Source organism: Pseudophryne corroboree, chromosome 4 (genome assembly GCF_028390025.1).
Source record: "Pseudophryne corroboree isolate aPseCor3 chromosome 4, aPseCor3.hap2, whole genome shotgun sequence".
In the NCBI taxonomy this organism is placed as follows: Eukaryota; Metazoa; Chordata; class Amphibia; order Anura; family Myobatrachidae; genus Pseudophryne; species Pseudophryne corroboree.
Genome location: NC_086447.1, coordinates 240631488 through 240656374, shown reverse-complemented (window position 1 = coordinate 240656374; position 24887 = coordinate 240631488). Strand labels below are relative to the sequence as shown.

The following is a 24887-nucleotide window of genomic DNA, read 5'->3' as shown; positions in this document are numbered from 1 at the left end:
CAGGAGTTGCTAGCCATCAAGCTCGCTCTAGAGGAGTGGAGATATCTGTTGGAGGGAGCTTCGCATTCAATCACCATACTTACCGACCACAAGAATCTTTTATATCTGAAAGGCGCACAATGTCTCAACCCTCGTCAGGCCAGATGGGCACTTTTCTTTTCCAGGTTCGACTTTAAGCTCCAGTTTTGTCCGGGCTCTCAGAATCGCAAGGCCGATGCCCTTTCCCGCTCTTGGGAGCAAGAAAATGAGTCAGAGTCTTCAGACAAGCATCCTATTATTAATCCGTTGGCATTCTCCACGGTGGGGATGGACTCTACGCCCCCACTAGGGAAAAGTTTTGTGAAGCCGGTGCTAAGGAAGAAGCTCATGCATTGGGCCCATGCTTCCCGTTTTGCCGGACATACAGGTATCCAAAAAACCCTGGAGTTTATCTCTAGGTCCTATTGGTGGCCAACTCTGAGAAAGGACGTCATGGAGTTTATTGCATCTTGCCCAAAGTGTGCCCAACATAAAGTATCCCGCCAGTCGCCTGCGGGGCAACTGGTTCCACTATCCGTTCCCCGTCGACCATGGACCCATTTGTCGATGTATTTCATTACAGACTTACCCATGTGCAACAAGTTCAATACCATCTGGGTGGTAGTTGACCTATTCACCAAGATGGCACACTTCATTCCTCTCACCGGTCTTCCGTCAGCTTCCAAGTTGGCTCAAGTGTTTATACAAGAGATCTTCCGACTTCACGGTCTTCCTGAAGAAATTATCTCAGATCGAGGAGTTCAATTCACAGCCAAATTCTGGCGAAGTTTATGTCAAGTCCTCCAAGTCAAACTAAAGTTTTCCACGGCTTACCATCCTCAGACCAATGGCCAAACTGAGAGGGTGAATCAGGACTTGGAGGCCTTCCTCCGCATCTATGTGTCTTCCTCTCAAGATGACTGGGTTCAATTACTTCCCTGGGCCGATTTCTGTCATAACAACCAGTATCATTCCTCATCTTCTTCAACACCCTTCTTCACTAACTTTGGATTCCACCCTAAAGTCCCTGAATTCCAACCGCTTCCAGCAACTTCTGTTCCAGCAGTGGATATCAACTTGCATCAGTTTGCAAATCACTGGAAGAGTGTACGATCAGCTCTGCTCAAGGCATCGTTCAGGTACAAGAGGTTTGCGGATAAGAAGCGTAGAGCAGTTCCTGCTCTCAAGGTGGGTGATCGGGTATGGTTATCCACAAAGAATTTGAGGTTAAGAGTTCCCAGTATGAAGTTTGCACCTCGCTACATCGGTCCTTTCAAAATTGAACAAGTCATCAATCCTGTTGCTTACAGACTTCAGTTACCTCCCTTCTTAAAAATACCCAGGACATTCCATGTTTCCCTGTTGAAACCGCTGATCCTGAATCGGTTTCATTCCTCACTTCCTCCAACTCCGAAAGTCCAAACTCAACGAGGCGTTGAGTATGAAGTGGCCAAGATCCTGGACTCACGTCACCGTTACGGTCAATTACAGTATCTTATTGACTGGAAGGGTTACTGCCATGAGGAACGCTCATGGACCAATGCTTCTGATGTCCATGCTCCTGCCTTGGTCCGGAAATTCCATTCCAAGTTTCCTCAAAAGCCAAAGAAGTGTCCTGGGGCCACTCCTAAAGGGGGGGGGTGCTGTCACGATCCGGGTATCTGGACGCCATTACTTACCCTTCAGATGCCTCCTAAGGCTGGCTCAGCGTTCCAGGACCGGATCCCATCTGTTATACTGACGTCCACATTCCTGCCTCCTCTCCTGTCACTCTGAGACGCGGTCACCGCAACGCCTGTTACATCCGGAATGGCGTCTCCCGCGGCCTCAGCCGCTGTTCCTGAGTTTCTACATGCAGAATGTCAGAGTGGTGATTACATCAGCCGCGGCCTCCGCTGTGCTCGCGTAGTTAAATGTGCGCTTGTCAGTCTGGCGTCTCCTGTCTCCTGTGGCCGGCGCCGCCATTACTGTTTTGATTCTCACATGGATTACAAACCAAACTTCCCTCCAAGTGTCTGCATGGGCGCAGCCATCTTGGATTCTGTCATCTGTTCATTTCCACCAATCTGCTGTCTGCATTGTTAATCTGCATAATTGCCGAGCCAATCCCTTCCTTGCTGCAGGTATAAATATTCTGTGCCTGAGCAAGGAAGGCGTCAGTGCTTTGGTTGTCAAACCTAGTTCCAGTTTGTCTCTCTCCTGTGGTTGTTTTCCAGGTTCCAGTTCCTATCTCCAAACCTCCACTAAAGAGACCCGCACCAGCATTCCACCTGCGGTGTAGCCTGACTCTCCTATCCTCTTGGATTCATCTGCTTCCAGCTACAGATCCACCTGCTTTCAGCATCCAGCTTCCAGCAGAGGTCAGCTCTTCTTAAAGTGCCGGTACCCTTTTCTGCAGATTATCATTTATCACCGGCATTATAATTTCACCGCTCTCAAGCTCCAAACATCACTTCATATTTCATCGCTCTCAAACTACATTTATTATTTAACTGGTTCCAGCCAGTATCCACTCCGTGCCAACATCAGTCTGGTTCCAGCCAGTACCCACAGCAGCCGTTTTATCCACAGCAGCCCAGCTTTTCCTGGAACACCAGCTGGTACGATCCTGGGCTATCTCCATTGCTACAGTCGGGCCTGGTAAGGACTTTCCAACTAGAAGATTATAAGAACTATCTCATGCTACCAGAGCCCTGTGGCCCTTGCCATCCTGTAGTACCCAGGAACTGTATTTATCCTCTGCTGATTTTTATGTTTTCTTTTTACTGCTGCTGTGTTACGGAGTTTGTCATAAATCAACATCATTGACTTTTACCCTGGTTGTCATGGTCACGCCTTCGGGCAGTTCTTCTATATGTTACTTACATGTCTAGGGGTCTGATACAACCTCCCAGGTTCCATTACATCTCAGCCCCTACAACTGAGGCTGCCTCCCGTCAGCTCAGGCCCTCAGTTGTGACAGTAAGCACTGACCATATGAATCCAGCCGGAGACCAGGATCAAGCGGCCAGGCCGATGCAAGAACTGGCAGCCCGACTTGAACATCAGGAGGCTGCACAGGGCCACATCATCCGCTGTCTCCAGGATCTCTCTACTCGGCTGGATGGGATTCAGACAACCCTCCGTGGATCAGACGCGTCCGGTGCGTCAACCACAGTGACTCCAGCTATAACCCCACCCACCTTACCCATTTCTGCTCCACGTCTTCATCTTCCAACGCCAGCAAAATTTAACGGATCTCCAAGATTCTGCAGGGGATTTCTCAACCAGTGTGAGATTCAGTTTGAGCTACAACCTGGCAATTTTCCCAGTGACCGTACAAAAATTGCCTACATTATCTCTCTTCTCAGTGGCTCAGCCCTTGATTGGGCATCACCGTTATGGGAGAGGTCCGACACCCTGCTATCCTCCTACACTGCATTTGTGTCAACATTCAGGCGTATCTTCGACGATCCAGGCCGGGTAACTTCAGCCTCATCTGAGATTCTCCGTTTACGCCAGGGATCACGTACTGTAGGACAATATCTTATACAGTTCCAGACCCTGGCATCCGAACTGGCATGGAACGACGAGGCCCTGTATGCTGCATTCTGGCAGGGCTTATCTGAGCGTATTAAAGATGAGTTAGCTACCAGAGACTTACCTTCCAAGTTAGATGAGCTAATCTCACTCTGCACGAAAGTTGATTTACGTTTCAGAGAAAGAGCAACTGAGCGTGGAAGATCATCTGCTCCAAAATCTTCTGCTCCTCCTCCTCGCCAACTGTCACCATCTAAAAATGAGCCCATGCAACTTGGCCGTTCTCGTCTAACTCCTGCTGAGCGCCGAAGACGTCTCTCTGAGTCTCTTTGTCTTTATTGTGCAGCTCCGTCTCACACCATCAATGCCTGTCCCAACCGTCCGGGAAAACTCCAAATCCTAGCTCGCCAAGGAGAGGGCCGGCTAGGAGTAATGATCTCCTCTCCATCTCCTCATGATTGTAATCTCCCAGTCTCGCTTCAAGTTGCTCAACGTTATCGGAACGTCATTGCCCTCCTTGATTCCGGAGCAGCTGGGAACTTTATTACCGAAGCCTATGTTAAACGGTGGTCCCTACCCACCGAGAGACTTCCTTCGTCCATTTCCTTAACTGCCGTGGATGGCAGCAAGATTTTTGATGCAGTTATTTCTCTAAGGACTCTACCAGTTCGTCTGAGAGTGGGAGTTCTTCATTCTGAATTTATTTCTTTTTTAGTGATTCCAAGAGCCACACATCCTGTGGTCCTGGGCCTTCCATGGCTCCGTCTTCACAATCCATCTATTGATTGGACGACTACGCAGATTCTGGCATGGGGTTCCTCCTGTGCTGAGACATGTTTGTTTAAAGTATTGCCTGTCTGTTCTTCCTCCCCCAGGTCGTCTGATGTTCCACCTCCTCCATATCAAGATTTCACGGATGTGTTCAGTAAAGCCTCTGCTGATATCCTTCCTCCTCATAGAGAATGGAACTGCCCGATTGATCTCGTTCCAGGGAAGGTTCCACCTCGAGGCCGAACTTACCCGTTGTCTCTGCCTGAGACGCATTCTATGGAGGAATACATTAAAGAGAACCTAGCAAAGGGGTTCATTCGACCTTCCTCTTCTCCAGCCGGCGCAGGCTTCTTTTTCGTAAAGAAAAAAGATGGTGGTCTGCGGCCGTGCATTGACTACAGAGGTCTGAACGACATTACCATCAAGAACCGCTATCCACTACCCCTGATTACTGAGCTCTTTGATAGAGTCAGCGGAGCTACCATCTTTACAAAGCTGGACTTGAGAGGTGCATACAATCTCATCCGGATCCGTGAGGGTGACGAGTGGAAGACCGCCTTTAACACCCGTGACGGACATTATGAGTACCTCGTCATGCCCTTCGGATTGAGCAATGCTCCAGCTGTCTTCCAGCATTTTGTCAATGAGATCTTCAGAGACATTTTATACCGTCATGTCGTGGTCTATCTAGATGATATCCTCATTTTTGCCAACAATTTAGAGGAACATCGTTTTTGGGTAAAAGAGGTTCTGTCCCGTCTCCGTGTCAATCATCTCTATTGCAAATTAGAGAAATGCGTCTTTGAAGTCAAGTCCATTCCGTTTCTAGGTTACATTGTGTCCGGTTCCGGACTAGAGATGGATCCTGAGAAACTACAAGCAATCCAGAATTGGCCGATACCCTTAACCCTCAAAGGGGTCCAGAGGTTCTTAGGGTTCGCCAATTATTACAGAAAGTTTATACGAGACTTTTCCACCATTGTGGCGCCTATTTCTGCTTTAACTAAGAAGGGTGCTAACCCGTCTAAGTGGTCTGAAGAAGCTACGCAAGCTTTTCATCTTTTAAAACAACGTTTCATCTCTGCACCAGTTCTGAGGCAGCCCGACGTCGACTCTCCTTTCATCTTAGAGGTGGATGCCTCCTCCGTTGGAGTTGGAGCGGTGTTATCTCAGAGGGCTAAAGATGGCCATTTACACCCTTGCAGTTTCTTCTCCCGGAAGTTCTCCCCAGCTGAGCGCAACTATGCCATTGGCGACCAGGAGTTGCTAGCCATCAAGCTCGCTCTAGAGGAGTGGAGATATCTGTTGGAGGGAGCTTCGCATTCAATCACCATACTTACCGACCACAAGAATCTTTTATATCTGAAAGGCGCACAATGTCTCAACCCTCGTCAGGCCAGATGGGCACTTTTCTTTTCCAGGTTCGACTTTAAGCTCCAGTTTTGTCCGGGCTCTCAGAATCGCAAGGCCGATGCCCTTTCCCGCTCTTGGGAGCAAGAAAATGAGTCAGAGTCTTCAGACAAGCATCCTATTATTAATCCGTTGGCATTCTCCACGGTGGGGATGGACTCTACGCCCCCACTAGGGAAAAGTTTTGTGAAGCCGGTGCTAAGGAAGAAGCTCATGCATTGGGCCCATGCTTCCCGTTTTGCCGGACATACAGGTATCCAAAAAACCCTGGAGTTTATCTCTAGGTCCTATTGGTGGCCAACTCTGAGAAAGGACGTCATGGAGTTTATTGCATCTTGCCCAAAGTGTGCCCAACATAAAGTATCCCGCCAGTCGCCTGCGGGGCAACTGGTTCCACTATCCGTTCCCCGTCGACCATGGACCCATTTGTCGATGTATTTCATTACAGACTTACCCATGTGCAACAAGTTCAATACCATCTGGGTGGTAGTTGACCTATTCACCAAGATGGCACACTTCATTCCTCTCACCGGTCTTCCTTCAGCTTCCAAGTTGGCTCAAGTGTTTATACAAGAGATCTTCCGACTTCACGGTCTTCCTGAAGAAATTATCTCAGATCGAGGAGTTCAATTCACAGCCAAATTCTGGCGAAGTTTATGTCAAGTCCTCCAAGTCAAACTAAAGTTTTCCACGGCTTACCATCCTCAGACCAATGGCCAAACTGAGAGGGTGAATCAGGACTTGGAGGCCTTCCTCCGCATCTATGTGTCTTCCTCTCAAGATGACTGGGTTCAATTACTTCCCTGGGCCGATTTCTGTCATAACAACCAGTATCATTCCTCATCTTCTTCAACACCCTTCTTCACTAACTTTGGATTCCACCCTAAAGTCCCTGAATTCCAACCGCTTCCAGCAACTTCTGTTCCAGCAGTGGATATCAACTTGCATCAGTTTGCAAATCACTGGAAGAGTGTACGATCAGCTCTGCTCAAGGCATCGTTCAGGTACAAGAGGTTTGCGGATAAGAAGCGTAGAGCAGTTCCTGCTCTCAAGGTGGGTGATCGGGTATGGTTATCCACGAAGAATTTGAGGTTAAGAGTTCCCAGTATGAAGTTTGCACCTCGCTACATCGGTCCTTTCAAAATTGAACAAGTCATCAATCCTGTTGCTTACAGACTTCAGTTACCTCCCTTCTTAAAAATACCCAGGACATTCCATGTTTCCCTGTTGAAACCGCTGATCCTGAATCGGTTTCATTCCTCACTTCCTCCAACTCCGAAAGTCCAAACTCAACGAGGCGTTGAGTATGAAGTGGCCAAGATCCTGGACTCACGTCACCGTTACGGTCAATTACAGTATCTTATTGACTGGAAGGGTTACTGCCCTGAGGAACGCTCATGGACCAATGCTTCTGATGTCCATGCTCCTGCCTTGGTCCGGAAATTCCATTCCAAGTTTCCTCAAAAGCCAAAGAAGTGTCCTGGGGCCACTCCTAAAGGGGGGGGTGCTGTCACGATCCGGGTATCTGGACGCCATTACTTACCCTTCAGATGCCTCCTAAGGCTGGCTCAGCGTTCCAGGACCGGATCCCATCTGTTATACTGACGTCCACATTCCTGCCTCCTCTCCTGTCACTCTGAGACGCGGTCACCGCAACGCCTGTTACATCCGGAATGGCGTCTCCCGCGGCCTCAGCCGCTGTTCCTGAGTTTCTACATGCAGAATGTCAGAGTGGTGATTACATCAGCCGCGGCCTCCGCTGTGCTCGCGTAGTTAAATGTGCGCTTGTCAGTCTGGCGTCTCTTGTCTCCTGTGGCCGGCGCCGCCATTACTGTTTTGATTCTCACATGGATTACAAACCAAACTTCCCTCCAAGTGTCTGCATGGGCGCAGCCATCTTGGATTCTGTCATCTGTTCATTTCCACCAATCTGCTGTCTGCATTGTTAATCTGCATAATTGCCTAGCCAATCCCTTCCTTGCTGCAGGTATAAATATTCTGTGCCTGAGCAAGGAAGGCGTCAGTGCTTTGGTTGTCAAACCTAGTTCCAGTTTGTCTCTCTCCTGTGGTTGTTTTCCAGGTTCCAGTTCCTATCTCCAAACCTCCACTAAAGAGACCCGCACCAGCATTCCACCTGCGGTGTAGCCTGACTCTCCTATCCTCTTGGATTCATCTGCTTCCAGCTACAGATCCACCTGCTTTCAGCATCCAGCTTCCAGCAGAGGTCAGCTCTTCTTAAAGTGCCGGTACCCTTTTCTGCAGATTAGCATTTATCACCGGCATTATAATTTCACCGCTCTCAAGCTCCAAACATCACTTCATATTTCATCGCTCTCAAACTACATTTATTATTTAACTGGTTCCAGCCAGTATCCACTCCGTGCCAACATCAGTCTGGTTCCAGCCAGTACCCACAGCAGCCGTTTTATCCACAGCAGCCCAGCTTTTCCTGGAACACCAGCTGGTACGATCCTGGGCTATCTCCATTGCTACAGTCGGGCCTGGTAAGGACTTTCCAACTAGAAGATTATAAGAACTATCTCATGCTACCAGAGCCCTGTGGCCCTTGCCATCCTGTAGTACCCAGGAACTGTATTTATCCTCTGCTGATTTTTATGTTTTCTTTTTACTGCTGCTGTGTTACGGAGTTTGTCATAAATAAACATCATTGATTTTTACCCTGGTTGTCATGGTCACGCCTTCGGGCAGTTCTTCTATATGTTACTTACATGTCTAGGGGTCTGATACAACCTCCCAGGTTCCGTTACATCTCAGCCCCTACAACTGAGACTGCCTCCCGTCAGCTCAGGCCCTCAGTTGTGACAGTAAGCACTGACCATATGAATCCAGCCGGAGACCAGGATCAAGCGGCCAGGCCGATGCAAGAACTGGCAGCCCGACTTGAACATCAGGAGGCTGCACAGGGCCACATCATCCGCTGTCTCCAGGATCTCTCTACTCGGCTGGATGGGATTCAGACAACCCTCCGTGGATCAGACGCGTCCGGTGCGTCAACCACAGTGACTCCAGCTATAACCCCACCCACCTTACCCATTTCTGCTCCACGTCTTCATCTTCCAACGCCAGCAAAATTTAACGGATCTCCAAGATTCTGCAGGGGATTTCTCAACCAGTGTGAGATTCAGTTTGAGCTACAACCTGGCAATTTTCCCAGTGACCGTACAAAAATTGCCTACATTATCTCTCTTCTCAGTGGCTCAGCCCTTGATTGGGCATCACCGTTATGGGAGAGGTCCGACACCCTGCTATCCTCCTACACTGCATTTGTGTCAACATTCAGGCGTATCTTCGACGATCCAGGCCGGGTAACTTCAGCCTCATCTGAGATTCTCCGTTTACGCCAGGGATCACGTACTGTAGGACAATATCTTATACAGTTCCAGACCCTGGCATCCGAACTGGCATGGAACGACGAGGCCCTGTATGCTGCATTCTGGCAGGGCTTATCTGAGCGTATTAAAGATGAGTTAGCTACCAGAGACTTACCTTCCAAGTTAGATGAGCTAATCTCACTCTGCACGAAAGTTGATTTACGTTTCAGAGAAAGAGCAACTGAGCGTGGAAGATCATCTGCTCCAAAATCTTCTGCTCCTCCTCCTCGCCAACTGTCACCATCTAAAAATGAGCCCATGCAACTTGGCCGTTCTCGTCTAACTCCTGCTGAGCGCCGAAGACGTCTCTCTGAGTCTCTTTGTCTTTATTGTGCAGCTCCGTCTCACACCATCAATGCCTGTCCCAACCGTCCGGGAAAACTCCAAATCCTAGCTCGCCAAGGAGAGGGCCGGCTAGGAGTAATGATCTCCTCTCCATCTCCTCATGATTGTAATCTCCCAGTCTCGCTTCAAGTTGCTCAACGTTATCGGAACGTCATTGCCCTCCTTGATTCCGGAGCAGCTGGGAACTTTATTACCGAAGCCTATGTTAAACGGTGGTCCCTACCCACCGAGAGACTTCCTTCGTCCATTTCCTTAACTGCCGTGGATGGCAGCAAGATTTTTGATGCAGTTATTTCTCTAAGGACTCTACCAGTTCGTCTGAGAGTGGGAGTTCTTCATTCTGAATTTATTTCTTTTTTAGTGATTCCAAGAGCCACACATCCTGTGGTCCTGGGCCTTCCATGGCTCCGTCTTCACAATCCATCTATTGATTGGACGACTACGCAGATTCTGGCATGGGGTTCCTCCTGTGCTGAGACATGTTTGTTTAAAGTATTGCCTGTCTGTTCTTCCTCCCCCAGGTCGTCTGATGTTCCACCTCCTCCATATCAAGATTTCACGGATGTGTTCAGTAAAGCCTCTGCTGATATCCTTCCTCCTCATAGAGAATGGAACTGCCCGATTGATCTCGTTCCAGGGAAGGTTCCACCTCGAGGCCGAACTTACCCGTTGTCTCTGCCTGAGACGCATTCTATGGAGGAATACATTAAAGAGAACCTAGCAAAGGGGTTCATTCGACCTTCCTCTTCTCCAGCCGGCGCAGGCTTCTTTTTCGTAAAGAAAAAAGATGGTGGTCTGCGGCCGTGCATTGACTACAGAGGTCTGAACGACATTACCATCAAGAACCGCTATCCACTACCCCTGATTACTGAGCTCTTTGATAGAGTCAGCGGAGCTACCATCTTTACAAAGCTGGACTTGAGAGGTGCATACAATCTCATCCGGATCCGTGAGGGTGACGAGTGGAAGACCGCCTTTAACACCCGTGACGGACATTATGAGTACCTCGTCATGCCCTTCGGATTGAGCAATGCTCCAGCTGTCTTCCAGCATTTTGTCAATGAGATCTTCAGAGACATTTTATACCGTCATGTCGTGGTCTATCTAGATGATATCCTCATTTTTACCAACAATTTAGAGGAACATCGTTTTTGGGTAAAAGAGGTTCTGTCCCGTCTCCGTGTCAATCATCTCTATTGCAAATTAGAGAAATGCGTCTTTGAAGTCAAGTCCATTCCGTTTCTAGGTTACATTGTGTCCGGTTCCGGACTAGAGATGGATCCTGAGAAACTACAAGCAATCCAGAATTGGCCGATACCCTTAACCCTCAAAGGGGTCCAGAGGTTCTTAGGGTTCGCCAATTATTACAGAAAGTTTATACGAGACTTTTCCACCATTGTGGCGCCTATTTCTGCTTTAACTAAGAAGGGTGCTAACCCGTCTAAGTGGTCTGAAGAAGCTACGCAAGCTTTTCATCTTTTAAAACAACGTTTCATCTCTGCACCAGTTCTGAGGCAGCCCGACGTCGACTCTCCTTTCATCTTAGAGGTGGATGCCTCCTCCGTTGGAGTTGGAGCTGTGTTATCTCAGAGGGCTAAAGATGGCCATTTACACCCTTGCAGTTTCTTCTCCCGGAAGATCTCCCCAGCTGAGCGCAACTATGCCATTGGCGACCAGGAGTTGCTAGCCATCAAGCTCGCTCTAGAGGAGTGGAGATATCTGTTGGAGGGAGCTTCGCATTCAATCACCATACTTACCGACCACAAGAATCTTTTATATCTGAAAGGCGCACAATGTCTCAACCCTCGTCAGGCCAGATGGGCACTTTTCTTTTCCAGGTTCGACTTTAAGCTCCAGTTTTGTCCGGGCTCTCAGAATCGCAAGGCCGATGCCCTTTCCCGCTCTTGGGAGCAAGAAAATGAGTCAGAGTCTTCAGACAAGCATCCTATTATTAATCCGTTGGCATTCTCCACGGTGGGGATGGACTCTACGCCCCCACTAGGGAAAAGTTTTGTGAAGCCGGTGCTAAGGAAGAAGCTCATGCATTGGGCCCATGCTTCCCGTTTTGCCGGACATACAGGTATCCAAAAAACCCTGGAGTTTATCTCTAGGTCCTATTGGTGGCCAACTCTGAGAAAGGACGTCATGGAGTTTATTGCATCTTACCCAAAGTGTGCCCAACATAAAGTATCCCGCCAGTCGCCTGCGGGGCAACTGGTTCCACTATCCGTTCCCCGTCAACCATGGACCCATTTGTCGATGTATTTCATTACAGACTTACCCATGTGCAACAAGTTCAATACCATCTGGGTGGTAGTTGACCGGTTCACCAAGATGGCACACTTCATTCCTCTCACCGGTCTTCCGTCAGCTTCCAAGTTGGCTCAAGTGTTCATACAAGAGATCTTCCGACTTCACGGTCTTCCTGAAGAAATTATCTCAGATCGAGGAGTTCAATTCACAGCCAAATTCTGGCGAAGTTTATGTCAAGTCCTCCAAGTCAAACTAAAGTTTTCCACGGCTTACCATCCTCAGACCAATGGTCAAACTGAGAGGGTGAATCAGGACTTGGAGGCCTTCCTCCGCATCTATGTGTCTTCCTCTCAAGATGACTGGGTTCAATTACTTCCCTGGGCCGAGTTCTGTCATAACAACCAGTATCATTCCTCATCTTCTTCAACACCATTCTTCACTAACTTTGGATTCCACCCTAAAGTCCCTGAATTCCAACCGCTTCCAGCAACTTCTGTTCCAGCAGTGGATATCAACTTGCATCAGTTTGCAAATAACTGGAAGAGTGTACGATCAGCTCTGCTCAAGGCATCGTTCAGGTACAAGAGGTTTGCGGATAAGAAGCGTAGAGCGGTTCCTGCTCTCAAGGTGGGTGATCGGGTATGGTTATCCACGAAGAATTTGAGGTTAAGAGTTCCCAGTATGAAGTTTGCACCTCGCTACATCGGTCCTTTCAAAATTGAACAAGTCATCAATCCTGTTGCTTACAGACTTCAGTTACCTCCCTTCTTAAAAATACCCAGGACATTCCATGTTTCCCTGTTGAAACCGCTGATCCTGAATCGGTTTCATTCCTCACTTCCTCCAACTCCGAAAGTCCAAACTCAACGAGGCGTTGAGTATGAAGTGGCCAAGATCCTGGACTCACGTCACCGTTACGGTCAATTACAGTATCTTATTGACTGGAAGGGTTACGGCCCTGAGGAACGCTCATGGACCAATGCTTCTGATGTCCATGCTCCTGCCTTGGTCCGGAAATTCCATTCCAAGTTTCTTCAAAAGCCAAAGAAGTGTCCTGGGGCCACTCCTAAAGGGGGGGGTGCTGTCACGATCCGGGTATCTGGACGCCATTACTTACCCTTCAGATGCCTCCTAAGGCTGGCTCAGCGTTCCAGGACCGGATCCCATCTGTTATACTGACGTCCACATTCCTGCCTCCTCTCCTGTCACTCTGAGACGCGGTCACCGCAACGCCTGTTACATCCGGAATGGCGTCTCCCGCGGCCTCAGCCGCTGTTCCTGAGATTCTGAAAACTCCTACACACATGGTTGCAGCTTGAGAAACCCTCTGGAAACAATTGTGGGCCCTATGTGGGAGTTCCAGTGCTTATAGCAATTACTGACTCTGTTTCTGGATATACCAATTGATACACTATTGCACTTTAAAAAAAAATAGGTATTTTAACCGAGTGTACCGAACTAATCTATATGTTCAGGCGGACATAGTAAAGTCTGACCATGAAGTCAATTTTTAAAGGAACATTACCCCTTTTTTATGCAATGAGTTTAATTATCTAAAGGTTAATCATAATACTCTGTATGCAGAATTACACAGTGTATAGGTGCTCCAATACAAAAACATATATTACTGACTACAAGCCTCTCAGTTTCTACTGTTGAACCTGCTGCATGTGAGGACACAGTAAAGATACCTTGATGAGAAAGACGTTGTCTACTTACCTGTGAATTGGGGTACGCCCATAAAGATTTTTTCTGAAACACCATAAAGATACCTTTATAGGAGTCACCCCACCGATTGCTGTGTGAGTTGGGGTACGCAACCTAATTTTAAAGATCGGTGGAGGGTCCTTTACGTAATGGTGTAGAACTGATGACCTAACACATAGTGGATCATTTTGGGTGTATGTCCATATGAGAACAATATCACAGACAAAATTCCAACTAGGTGTAGAAGATACCACACATTGTTTGTTGTTATTTTTTCCCTTGCATACGAGGCGATCCTGAGACAGAAGTGTACGTTAGGAACCGGTCTTTGGAATAAGAGGGAAAAGAAACCTTGATAGGAGTTCATATTCCCATAGCTGTGTGAGTTGGGGTACGATACCCAGTTTTACGTCTTAGATATTGGATACTGTGAACATCTAGATTGCGGATTTAAGAAGAACAAAGATACCTTGATGTATTTTATATACCCACGAACAGCGTGAGTGGGGGTACGCTAAATATAAAAACCTTCACCTGTTTCTGAATAGGAAAGTGATTCAATATTGTTAATATTTGCTTTCACTCTATGCGCTTAATGAAATTATCGATCCTATTCCAATCTTACATCTTCTACTAATAATAATTTGGATTAGGGGTGATATCCAATTGGATTGATATTTTCTATAAGCAGCATTTCTCCTGCGCCAAAGTGTGTGATCTACAAGAAAAACAATTTTTGTACATAAGTCATCAATCCTGTTGCTTACAGACTTCAGTTACCTCCCTTCTTAAAAATACCCAGGACATTCCATGTTTCCCTGTTGAAACCGCTGATCCTGAATCGGTTTCATTCCTCACTTCCTCCAACTCCGAAAGTCCAAACTCAACGAGGCGCTGAGTATGAAGTGGCCAAGATCCTGGACTCACGTCACCGTTACGGTCAATTACAGTATCTTATTGACTGGAAGGGTTACGGCCCTGAGGAACGCTCATGGACCAATGCTTCTGATGTCCATGCTCCTGCCTTGGTCCGGAAATTCCATTCCAAGTTTCCTCAAAAGCCAAAGAAGTGTCCTGGGGCCACTCCTAAAGGGGGGGGTGCTGTCACGATCCGGGTATCTGGACGCCATTACTTACCCTTCAGATGCCTCCTAGGGCTGGCTCAGCGTTCCAGGACCGGATCCCATCTGTTATACTGACGTCCACATTCCTGCCTCCTCTCCTGTCACTCTGAGACGCGGTCACCGCAACGCCTGTTACATCCGGAATGGCGTCTCCCGCGGCCTCAGCCGCTGTTCCTGAGTTTCTACATGCAGAATGTCAGAGTGGTGATTACGTCAGCCGCGGCCTCCGCTGTGCTCGCGTGGTTAAATGTGCGCTTGTCAGTCTGGCGTCTCCTGTCTCCTGTGGCCGGCGCCGCCATTACTGTTTTGATTCTCACATGGATTACAAACCAAACTTCCCTCCAAGTGTCTGCATGGGCGCAGCCATCTTGGATTCTGTCATCTGTTCATTTCCACCAATCTGCTGTCTGCATTTTTAATCTGCATAATTGCCTAGCCAATCCCTTCCTTGCTGCAGGTATAAATATTATGTACCTGAGCAAGGAAGGCGTCAGTGCTTTGGTTGTCAAACCTAGTTCCAGTTTGTCTCTCTCCTGTGGTTGTTTTCCAGGTTCCAGTTCCTATCTCCAAACCTCCACTAAAGAGACCCGCACCAGCATTCCACCTGCGGTGTAGCCTGACTCTCCTATCCTCTTGGATTCATCTGCTTCCAGCTACAGATCCACCTGCTTTCAGCATCCAGCTTCCAGCAGAGGTCAGCTCTTCTTAAAGTGCCGGTACCCTTTTCTGCAGATTATCATTTATCACCGGCATTATAATTTCACCGCTCTCAAGCTCCAAACATCACTTCATATTTCATCGCTCTCAAACTACATTTATTATTTAACTGGTTCCAGCCAGTATCCACTCCGTGCCAACATCAGTCTGGTTCCAGCCAGTACCCACAGCAGCCGTTTTATCCACAGCAGCCCAGCTTTTCCTGGAACACCAGCTGGTAGGATCCTGGGCTATCTCCATTGCTACAGTCGGGCCTGGTAAGGACTTTCCAACTAGAAGATTATAAGAACTATCTCATGCTACCAGAGCCCTGTGGCACTTGCCATCCTGTAGTACCCAGGAACTGTATTTATCCTCTGCTGATTTTTATGTTTTCTTTTTACTGCTGCTGTGTTACGGAGTTTGTCATAAATAAACATCATTGACTTTTACCCTGGTTGTCATGGTCACGCCTTCGGGCAGTTCTTCTATATGTTACTTACATGTCTAGGGGTCTGATACAACCTCCCAGGTTCCGTTACATCTCAGCCCCTACAACTGAGGCTGCCTCCCGTCAGCTCAGGCCCTCAGTTGTGACAAATTTAGTACATATAAGTCAGGGATGGGGAACCTTTTTTCTACCAAGGGCCATTTGGATATTTATAAAATCCTTCAGGGGCCATACAAAAATTATCAACTTAAAAATGAGCCTGCCCCCAGTAGTTATGCAACAGTAGATATTCCCCCAGTAGTTATGCCCCAGTACATATGCCTGCTAGGAAATTGGTAAATCTGCACAGAATACTGTATTAATAATGTCTGTTTTGATTTAGTAATTTGTTAAACCAACATTATGCTTACTATACAAACAAATAAATTCAGCAATGGGTTGGTGGTGCTCCCGGAAAATAGTTCAGTAAACTATATGAAGAAGGGTGGTCTTAAGAAAGAGCAAAAGACAAAAGCAGCTATATGCCTTTTCCAGGGCACGCTTAGAAAAAAATTAATCTATATAAGAAAGTGATGAATTATGAAAATATGAGTAAATTAATACTTAACTTTTATTAAGATATACTTGATAAAAGGGAGAAAGCGAATATAGATAATTGCTAAAAATTTTGGGGCGATGAAAATATAGAAAGGCGAAAATATGTTTACTCCCCTAATGATCCAAAAAAATTACTCCAATATTGGATTGAAAAAATCTTTGTGGGAGTAGACCTGCTCAATTGGGTTCAGCTATCCCATGTCAGAATATCAGAATTGGATATTGGAGAAAATTCAATGTCTGGGACCGCACAGAGAGCTGGAAAGACTCAAATGGTATGAGAGTGAAATACCTACGGTACCTAGTATTCCCTGGTGGTCTCCCAACCGGGTACTGACCAGGCCCTGCAGTGTATGGCTTCCAAGATCAGACGAGATTGGGCATACTCAGTGCGGTTTGACCGTAGGTGAGTAAATCTCCAGCATGTGCAATCAATTCCAGTGTGCGGTTATCCCCGGCAGATTTTATAGATATGATAGTCTGACAGGGAATAATCCCCTGAATGAAATATAATATAAATGATTCAGTGTATTGGAAAAAACCCCACCGTATTCTGATGGGTGTGTGTTGCTCCCATATTAAAAAAACCCTATTGTTGTATCACATTTGTACAGAGAGCAAAGGATGTATTCTCTTAAAGCGTATATTAGATGTTCCTATGACTAGATATCAGACAGTTGTATTTTGGAACCAATCATATAAATATGGTAAATCAACAGGGAATGATCCCCTTGTTTACACAAATACTGAATGTTCCTATGGTCAGATATCACATAGTATTAATACTGAACATTCAGAATGCATATGGGGAGGCCGTTTTGTACAATAAGCAAATGGTGTTAGTTGCACTGAAAATCATATATAAAGAAAAATGAATAATAAAAAAATTGAGAGAAATGGGAAAGAGAGGGGAGAACAGACACCCTTAAAATAGGCACATCAGGTATTCACAGCTGAAATGCAGTTATTTAATCTACATATAGGATAAATGCTGCCTCCCACTGTGCCCCTGAATTGTTTGGATACAGTGGATAAAACGTTATGTTGTGCCTGTGAAGGAATCCCCCCTGGTGGAAGATGAAGAGAAAACGCCTCACAGTGTGCGGCTCAAACCTTTTTGCCTGCAAGCATTGGTGGGCAGTGTGAGGCCTGAAATGTCCCGCAATTGTAGGTAGAGGTATTCCAGCCAGGGAGAGGGTGTGCTGAACCTGGAGCTGTGGAGCCGATGTCCGCGGTCCGAGCGACCGGAAGTTCGGACACCGGGACCGGAAGTTGACGTACGTTTCGCTCTGGGAGCTTGATCACCTGATCACGAACATATTTTCGCCTTTCTATATTTTAATCGCCCCAAAATTTTTAGCAATTATCTATATTCGCTTTCTCCCTTTTATCAAGTATATCTTAATAAAAGTTAAGTATTAATTTACTCATATTTTCATAATTCATCACTTTCTTATATAGATTAATTTTTTTCTAAGTGTACCCTGGAAAAGGCATATAGCTGCTTTTGTCTTTTGCTCTTTCTTAAGACCACCCTTCTTCATAACAGTACATATGCCCACAGTCGTAGTTATGGCCCTCAGTCAGTAGATATGCCCCCTCCAGTTGTGCCCCAAGTAGATATGCTCCAAGTAGATATGCCCTCAGTCAGTAGTTATGGCCCCAGTCAGTAGATGTGCCCTCTGTAGATGTGTCCCCAGTAGATATGCCCCAAGTAGTTATGCCCCAGTACATATACCCTCAGTCAGTAGATATGGCCCCAGTCAGTAGATGTGCCCCCAGTAGATGTGCCCCAGTACATATGCCCTCAGTCAGTAGTTATGCCCTCAGTCAGTAGTTATGGCCCCAGTCAGTAGATGTGCCCCCAGTAGATATGCCCACCACTAGATATTCCCCCAGTAGTTATGCCCCAGTCAGTAGTTGTGCCCCCTGTAGATGAGCCCCCTGTAGATATTCCCCCAGTCAGTAGTTATGGCGCCAGTCAGTAGTTATGTCCCCTGTAGATATGCCCCCTGTAGATATGTCCCGTGTAGTTGTGCCCCAAGTAGATGTGCCCCCTGTAGTTATAGTTGTGCCCGCTGGTAGTGCTGCTTACACACACACACACACACACACACACACACACACACAATAATCATCATCCCTGCTCCTGCTTCCATACTGCGCTGCCCTCCGTCTGGCCGCCCGCTCCTCGGAACTATGGGAGAGACGTCATGACGTCTCGCCCATAACGCACAGCCGCACTCTGCCTGAGCTGAAAGCAGGAGCTCAGGAGTGCGCTCTTGCCTCCGGCTGCCACTGAGGGGAAGGAGCTGGGCGCCCGCTGGCAACACATACTTAGTGGGCGCCTGGTATCTCCCTCCTTGGTTAGGTGAGCCGCGGGCCGGGTGAAGAGGCTGTGCGGGCCTTATACGGCCCGCGGGCCGGACGTTCCCCACCCCTGATTTAAGCAGACATTTGAAGATCCTTGTGTAGATTTCTGCCCCTATAACGCTTGAAGATCATTGTGTAGATGTACCCTTTTACACTGTGGCTTCAGTCACACCAGAGAGACCCTCTTTGTGCGCCTGGTCCTGGGTGACTCAGCCGCGCCGTGAGTCTTTTTCGCTAAAAATTAGCATATTATTTGCACAATTAAAACTACTGGGAGTTTGTACATCTGATACAACAATCATGGCTTTCCCTCATGCCAAATTCCGCTGTGATTAATTTGCGACTTTGTGCATATATAAAACCAATACCTGTGTGGATAATGTTACAGCCCAGCGTCTCTATTATACTACGAGTGGCTTTTTCACTGGTTCTGAGATGTATATGAGATGTAATAAGAAAAAGAACATATACTGTAGTACACTACTCCTCTCAGATCAACTCTCACACTGGTCGCCTCGCACCGTATGGCGTATAGACGCTAGGTGTATGCGGACACATCCACAGACTGATCTATGTTATTTCATACATGTATAACAAGCAGCTCTGGTGTCTGATGATGGGGAACAGCATGAATAAATGAGTTTATGGAAATTAGCTAATAAAATGTATTATGCAATCATCCCCAAATATCCCCATTACACAATTACAAAGGGAAAAATATATACAGTCAGACCCATAAATATTGGGACATCGACACAATTCTCATATTTTGGGCTCTATACACCACCACAATGGATTTGAAATAAAACAAACAAGATGTGCATTAACTGCAGACTTTCTGCATTAATTTTAGGGTATTTACATCTAAATCAGGTGAACGGTGTAGGAATTACAACGGTTTCTATATGTGCCTCCCACTTTTTAAGGGACCAAAAGTAATGGGACAAACTAAACAATCCTAAATCAAACTTTCACTTTTCAATACATTGTTGCAAATCCTTTGCAGTCAATTACAGCCTGAAGTCTGGAATGCATAGACATCACCAGACGCTGGGTTTCATCCCTGGTGAAGCTCTGCCAGGCCTCTACTGCAAATGTCTTCAGTTCCTGCTTGTTCTTGGGTCATTTTCCCTTCAGTTTTATCTTCATCAAGTGAAATGCAAGCTCAAAAGGATTCAGGTCAGGTGATTGACTTGGCCACTGCATAACATTCCACTTATTTGCCTTAAAAAACTCTTTGGTTGCTTTCGCAGTATGCTTCGGGTCATTGTCCATCTGCACTGTGAAGCGCCGTCCAATGAGTTCTGAAGCATTTGACTGAATATGAGCAGATAATATTGCCTGAAACAGTCATATTATCAATAAATACAAGGGAACCAGTTCCATTGGCAGCCATACATGCCCATGCCATGACACTACCACCATGCTTCACTGATGAGGTGGTATGTTTTGGATCATGAGCAGTTCCTTTCCTTCTGCATACTCTTCTCTTCCCATCACTCTGGTACAAGTTGATCTTTGTCTCATCTGTCCATAGGATGTTGTTCCAGAACTGTAAAGGCTTTTTTAGATGTTGTTTGGCAAACTCTAATCTGGTCTTCCTGTTTTTATGGCTCACCAATGGTTTACATCTTGTGATGAACCCTCTACATTCACTCTTGTGAAGGCTTCTCTTGATTGTTGACTTTGACACATATACACCTACCTCCTGGAGAGTGTTTTTGATCTGGGCAACTGTTGTGAAGGGGTTTTTCTTCATGAGGGAAATAATTCTTCTGTCATCCACCACAGTTGTTTTCCGTGGTCTTCAGGGTCTTTTGGTGTTGCTGAGCTCTCGGGTGCGTTCTTTCTTTTTAAGAATGTTCCAAACAGTTGATTTGGCCACACCTAATGTTTTTGCTATCTCTCTGATGGGTTTGTTTTGATTTTTCAGCCTAATGATGGCTTGCTTCACTGATAGTGGCAGCTCATTTGGATCTCATATTGAGAGTCGACAGCAACAGATTCCAAATGGAAATGTCACATCTGGAATCTACTTCAGACCTTTTACCTGCTTAATTGATGATGAAATAATGAGGGAATAGTCCACTCCTGTCCATGAAATAGCTTTTGAGTCGATTGTCCCATTACTTTTGCTCCCTTAAAAAGTGGGCGGCACATATAGAAACCATTGTAATTCCTACACCGTTCACCTAATTTGGATGTAAATACCCTCAAATTAAAGCGGAAAGTCTGCAGTTAAAGCACATCTTGTTTGTTTCATTTCAAATCCATTGTGATGGTGTATAGAGCCCAAAATATGAGAATTGTGTCGATGTCCAAATATTTATTGACCTAACTGTATTTATGTTATGTCTTTGCCCCACCTTTAGGAGGAAGTTTTGAACCTGCAATTATGCATCTGTCTAACTACAGTAAGTATGAAGCTGTCAGTCGATGACTGGCCAGCTCAGAATAATTTACCCATGATTATAACTGGTGAGCCTCAGATTGCAAACATGTCATACATTTAAGAAATATGCATATTTCACAACAAGATTATTGTGAAAGCTTGAATGAGGTTTGGAAAGTTACACTTTGGCTCAACACAGTTTTAAAAGAGGCGTCTAAGTGAAAAAGTGGACATGTAATTCTAATAAAGTCAGACAACTATACCTAGCACATCAATCATGCCCATGGCACAGTGATGGTAGTTAACGCTTGTATGAGAAAGTAATATATCAGGTGAATGGGCACTTGTGATGTCAGACAGGCAGATAATATTACATGGCATTTTTACTAGAACTTCTGACAACACTTCCAGACAGCTTCCTGCAGGCATTACCATGTAATAAAAGAGACATGGATATAGTACTTTGATCTTGGGAAGACAGAATTTGCATTTCAGTGAAGAAGTCTCAGATATGTTTCTCCAAAGAGGCAACGTTAAGATGAAACAAGTACAGTTATAACAGTCTTACAACAGCTGACTGCGTGTACAAGGTTATGGTATAAAGGATCGACCTAGTTAAGGTCAACAGTCATTAGGTCGAGATTAACATGGTCAATGCATGAAAATGTCCGACACATGGAAAGGTCAACGTGGATTTTTTTGACTGTTTTTGGTGTTGTTTTTTCCGTAATATGACCAGGAACCACAATTAGTGTATGGCGACCCCTCGCATAGCTCGCCATACTGCTGGAAAGGTGCCTCGCTCCGCTACCACTGCACTCGGCACAGGTTACTATAACCAATAGTAGTCCACGTGGATGGTAAAGAATGAAAAAGCTAAATGTCGACCTGTCCATGTGTCGACCTGTCCCATGTCTTCAATTTGTTGACCATTTTCCTATGTCGACCATGTCAATGTCAACCAATAGAGGTCGACCTATTGACTGTCGGCCTAAGTAGTGTCGACCTACCATCAAGATACTGTATACAAAGCCATCCAACTGGTTACTATCCAATCTGTTCTTAGATACCCCAAACAGTGCTTGTTTTCCAATCTCCGACATGGAACGCATGGGTATTTATTTTTGACCGACATTTGTACTCCATAAATGCTGTCTATTGTATCACCTTGGACACAACAGAAACACAATAACATTATACTGCCTCCCTTTAAAACGCATCAGCTCTAACACCACTGACGCCAACTAATCTCTTAAGGTGGGTACAGGGCGGCTTATCGGGGTAAACTCTCCCGATCATCCATCCTGTGTCCCACTAGCGTAACCCCCTTTCAGCTCCTGTAAGCACCGTACATATGGTGAAGACTACAGCACAGTGTGCACGGTGCTCTTATGGGCTTTTATTGTATTGTATGATCGACGCTTTCAAAATTAAACTTGTTCAAAGTTTCGAGCACCCGATGCCAGCCGTTGTAGGAGCGTCATAAGCTGGTTATCGGCTTAAGCTCCTGCATCAGCACTGCATACACATGGATACAATAATTTTGCCGATCCTTCAATACAGGATGAAAATCGAATGATCAGCATAATTATTGTATCCGTGTGTACTCACTTTTATCTAAGTACTCATCATCTCTCATCTTAACTATTGCAACCTCATCTTCTCTGGGGTGTACTACGAATTGCCGGCTGTCAAGATCCCGGGGCCGGGATCCCAACAACCGGAATCCCGGCAGTGGGGCGAGTGCAAAAGAGCCCCTTGCACACGCGCTGCGCTCACCACCCTCCGTGCTACACGTGCCATGCTATTTATTCTCTCTCCTGGGGTGTTGTGGACACCCCAAGAGGGAGAAAAGTTTGCGGTATACCGGCGGTCAGGATCCCAGCGCCAGTATGCTGGGTGCCAGGATCCCGACAGCCGGTATAATGCGTGCCACCCCTTCTGTGATCTCCCTCTTTCTTGCCTTTCTCCATTTCAATTTATCATAAACACTGCTGTCCATCTCATTTTTTTCTTTCTAAACGGTTTGCATCATGGTCAGTGGTGCCAATAGGATGTGTGTGGGGGGGGGCGGGTAGCAGCTACTATTTACCCGGGTCCAGGCCTTATAGAGGGGCCCAGTGGGGGCCCAAATGTTGCCCCCCCCCCCCCCCCCCCCCCCACCTCACCTGGCAAAAGCTGCGGCAGGTCTTTCCCCCGGCCCAGCACACGCTGCTGTGTGCTGGGCTGCAATGTGGCCAGGGAGGCCCTTAAAGTACAATTTTTTCTGTATTTTTTTTCAGTGTGCAGGACCACACCTCATGTGGTTAGGTTATGCCCCCTGAAAGGTACCTGGGCCTGGCTAAGCTCTCTACTGCCCTGATCATGGTCCCTCCCCTATCTCTTTCTGGGTACTTTATTATGTTCTTCTTGTTCTGTCTGGATACTTATCCGTCTAGTGGTCTCCCCTCTATCTTTACACTAGGAAGGGGGCTGCTGGGAGATGTAGTTCTACCAGCTGCTGACTCTGGAGAGTCACACACACACACACACACACACACACGGGGCGGTGGTGGGTGTCACACACATGCTCATGCACACAGCTATTTCTGTCCACTTTTGCCATCACCCCCTCAGCGCGGTTGCTGATACTCCACCCTGATTACCACTTTGCATGCCTGTTTCCAATATTACTTCCACTCCACCTCCCTCCTCAGGCCAGACTTCCTGCCTCATTTATAATTTTCTACTTATACCCCTTTTCCACTAGCGTAGCACGGGTCGCAGCCGTGTCGCCTGACACGGCTGCGACCCGTGCTACAGCTCCCTGCAGACAGCGCTCACCAACCCGGCAATTGCTGGATTGGTGACGCGCTAGTGACGCGGCAGGGGCGGCGCTGGGAGATCACATGATCTCCCAGCGCCGCCCTCCCTATGCACTGTGAACGGGAGCCGTGTCGCCTCGACACGGCTCCCGTTCACACTTGACAGCTAGCCGGGTTGAACACGTGTTCAACCCGGCTAGCTACCAGGGTAGGATTCCCGAATCACTTGATCCGGGAATTTGCCGGGGAACCCGTTTCCACTAGGGAAAAACACGGGTAAATGCGCGCCCCCGCGCATTTACCCGTGTTTAAAAATTCTAGTGGAAAAGGGGTATGCCACGCGAGAACAGTAATCATAAGTACTTAGGGCCTGATTCAGATTCATGTATGCAAAAGGCTTTGTAGCTGTGATCCTGTACGTGATCGGATATCCGCCACTTGTGTACATAGATGCACGATTATCGACTGTCTAAATAATTCGCTGCTTGTGCAGCTTGGCCATAAGAAGTAAGACGCCGGAGCCACGTTTACTGTGCTTGGGATCGCGGTTGCAGGCTGTGACATTCCCCTGAAATGGTCACGACACACCTGTGTTTGAGTAGCCACTCTCCTATTACATCCCACAAGCACTCTCTGACTGTCAATCCCTTTGTGAATAAATCCTCACTGCGAACGCTATCGCAAGCCATCGCAGCACAGAAGTATGCGCAGTCGCAAAAAATCACTCCACTGCATACATTGACATTGTGTCCACCTCTGAATCAGGCTCCTAGTACACTATTTGCGAATGTAGGAGTTTATTTCCAAAGCACTGGGTTGTTAAACCTGGCACTTCTGATTGTTTTTATGCCTGATATTTTAAAGGGCAATACCTTTACTAACAAGACATGGCTTGCAAAAGCATTGCCCTTTTAAATATCAGGCATAAAAAAATATGATCAGACGTGTCCGGTTTAGTAACTCGACACTTCGTAAATAAACCCCTAAGATGCAAATCTGAGAAAAAAGTACACAGGTTAGGCCCAATAAAAGATA

At 46.7% G+C, this 24887-nt stretch overlaps 1 protein-coding gene and 1 pseudogene across 1 annotated transcript in view; both read right to left on the bottom strand.

The window, feature by feature from the left end:
• SLC9A9 (solute carrier family 9 member A9) overlaps nucleotides 1-24887 on the bottom strand; it is a 1718538-nt gene that overhangs the window by 1378306 nt on the left and 315345 nt on the right.
• On the bottom strand, nucleotides 16573-16691 carry LOC134912138 (5S ribosomal RNA; annotated as a pseudogene).